The sequence below is a fragment of the Sinohyriopsis cumingii genome, chromosome 5, assembly GCF_028554795.1.
Source record: "Sinohyriopsis cumingii isolate HCF-2022 chromosome 5, ASM2855479v2, whole genome shotgun sequence".
Lineage (NCBI taxonomy): Eukaryota > Metazoa > Mollusca > Bivalvia > Unionida > Unionidae > Sinohyriopsis > Sinohyriopsis cumingii.
In genome coordinates, this window is record NC_142965.1 from 124,552,035 (window position 1) to 124,552,454 (window position 420).

Consider the following 420-nt stretch of genomic DNA (forward strand, 5'->3'; position numbering starts at 1 on the left):
TGTTATTACACATGAAAATAAATAATGATCTAATTCACCGCAACAAATGATCAACTCCTTCCTAATCCCTGTCCTGAGGAACTGAACTGTACATGTATATACAGAGAATTCTTTTGCAAACAGATTCCAGCAAAATATCCAATAACAGAATGATGTACAAGTTCCTTATAAAAGTAACTACCAGATATACTCAGTAATTAAGTTGAGTCGACTATAAGTTGCCCACCACCCCCTTTTAGAGCTGCAAAAAGCAAATTTCTGTCAGACCCTCCTCTAAGCTGGGATATATTGTGCAAGTGAGATCCATCATGATGGGTGACATATTGCCAGTAAGTCAGAGCTGAACTTTGGATGAATAAACAAGCCATACTGGATGGATGGATCAACAGATAGATATGAAAAATAAAGACAAAAGCTGTG